Genomic DNA, 2,818 nt, shown 5'->3' on the forward strand with positions numbered 1-2,818 from the left:
TAGAAATGCTTGACTCGTTGAACTATTGCGAAAATCTCAGAGCTAAATTCTTTGGTTGGATCATTCTTACGTAACTCCGACGAATTGCAAATTCCAATTCTTACTTTAGTTCCCGTCGGACCCAATGCGATTTACGTCTACGTGCATATCATCTACATAAAGTGACGCTTTATGTCTACTATATCAGTGTCTAAATTGAGCGCTCACCATTGCGCGTCGTCCCACGGTGTCCAGGGTCCACCAGCCATCCTGTCGCTGCACCTGACACTGCAATGATCCTCGAATCACGGTGCCTGTAATTCACTCCCGACCGCGGTAGTCTAACGGAGGTTTCACGAAAAATCCCGTCTTTCTTGTGGGATACACTTCGAGATGCGAATTGCGTATGAAATATCGCAAACTGCGTCTTCGAGGAAATGTAGGCCTTTCGAATAAACGACGAGTATGTGCGATGAATTCAGTAACAGTGCGATCGAGTTGTAGTGTATCGCTAAACACGCGCCACGCGAATCGCTTATGAAGAAAACGGAATCCGCGAGCGAAGGGAACACGCGATACGAATCGAAGGCCGATCTCGCGAAATCTTTCGACGCGTAGCTGAAATCATCTGTGCGAAACTCTCACGTACGACAAGGAATATCCCTAATGTAACGTGTCAATGGAGCAGCGTAGTAGGCTGCAATACAGCTCCGCAATATTTTTGCGGATAACAACTCCGCAATATTTTTGCAAAGACAATTCCGCAATATTTTTGCGAAGACAATTCCGCAATATTTTGGTGGATAATAACTCCGCAATACCTTTGCAAAGATCATTCCGCAATATTTTTGCGGATAACAGCTCCACAATACTTTTGCGAAGTTTACTCGCGACTCTTCCGCAAATACAATCCGGTGAAATTCGCAAACCTATCAAATTAATAGTCGCGAACGCTAGCGTGAATAAAAAATTAAAAACTATGAAAATTGTGACGATAGAGATAAAGATTCTATTCAAAATTCACGCAAAAAAAATTATCACGTGACGTCTGTCTTCGTTCGATGGAACCTATCGCGTAAGTAAACAAACAATGCTTGCATGTCTGACTTGTGTACATCGCGTTTTTCGCAAGGGATCAACGCTCGCTACCATTGTCTCTATTTGTCCCGCATTAAGAAACTCTAATTCTAAGTGAAAAATTGAAACCTGAAAATTTTCTGTGACAATCGTGAAATTAATTTTGCGGGCAGTTTATATAATATAATCAGTTTATATAATCACGTTAGATCGCTTCGCGCAAGTGCCACACGATATCGAATTTTACTTAATAACGAAGCACAAACTCTACTTTATGAAATATAATCGCGATTCAAGCTCACGTGAGAGAGAAAATTGACGACCGGCGGAAGATTTGTGACGTGGGTGGTGTGATTGTGCATTTTCTGTGGCGCAATTTTATTGCGTGTTGGCGCACTGCTCGAAACACCTGAAAGATCGCATTCAATAAACCTGAATAATTTTAAAAAATTCTGAATATTCAAAGCGTATATTCAATATTTTAAACATCTACCAGATAGTGTTGCGCTTTAATTAATCAAAATTTCCTCCGACAAAAATTGTCGACCAATCAATAATCTAAGTTCATCAATTTATAAATATATATACATTGGAAGAAAAATATTTGAAAATTTATTTGCCAAATTTATATAAAATATCCATTATCACTAATATTATTTAAAAAAGCGATCTTTCAATTATTTCGAGCAGTGTAATTTTTATTGGACGTACACATACACATTTTTAACTGCACCTATACATACTACAACTACAGCAAAATAAATCGCATTGATTTGATAAGCATGCACTACATCGAAAGACTTTTTGTCTTTCTATTATCAATATATTTTGACTCACCAAACCGCTTATCAGGGTAGCCACATTCTGCTTTCGTTTCTGAAACAGAAAAATGCCATTTCGCCGATTAGATTCGTGCATTGATGACGATTTGACTGAAGAAGTTTGAAGGATTAAAAAAAAATAAAAAACGCGATATTTTTCACGCTGGAAGAATTTTTCGGAATGCATTCACACTTGGAATATAATATTCCACTTTCCTTTTCCTCAATATTGCAAATAAATTTCTTAATCAGAACAAATCAAAATTTTTCAAATGGTGATGTTACTCAGAAAAACTTCTCCCCGCGTGTAATTACGATTTAACGCGATCTTTGATTCGATTCAAATTATCTCGATTTCGAACAAGAGAGTTATCAATCTTGTCGGATTTTTAATTACAAATGTTAATTAATGAAGCTCACCTTCGCGCTAACCCCGCTCGGCCCGAGCCAGATCCTCTGGCGCAACGGTCTCTATAAGTCGGCTGGTAGTCTGTTTCGTCTCTGCAACAAAAAGCAAATTTAATTTAGTATTACACAAGACAATGAAGGCATTAAGGAACTCGATTTCAAACAAGAGAATTTCCAGTTTTATCGGAATTATGAATTCAAATTAGTGAAACTCACTTTTGCGCCAACTCTGCCAGACCTGAGCCGGATCCTCCGGCGTAGCATCACCTTAGGGTCGACTGCTCGTCTCTGCAACAAAAAACAGATTTAATTGAGTATTAATTAGTTACACGACGATGAATGCATTAAGGAACTCGATTCTAAACAAGAAAATTTTCAATTTTCTGTCGGATTTCTAATTATAAGTGAACCTTCGAGCCGACTCAAACAGGCCCGAGCCGAATACTCTGGTGCGGCATCCCCTAGGCATCGCAACCCCTAGAACCGCGTGACTGCGTCTACTCTATTGGATCTCTGTGACAGAAATTTAATTT

This window comes from Odontomachus brunneus, unplaced genomic scaffold (genome assembly GCF_010583005.1).
Source record: "Odontomachus brunneus isolate Ranch 3 - 2012 unplaced genomic scaffold, Obru_v1 Obru_scaffold_001, whole genome shotgun sequence".
NCBI classification, from domain to species: domain Eukaryota; kingdom Metazoa; phylum Arthropoda; class Insecta; order Hymenoptera; family Formicidae; genus Odontomachus; species Odontomachus brunneus.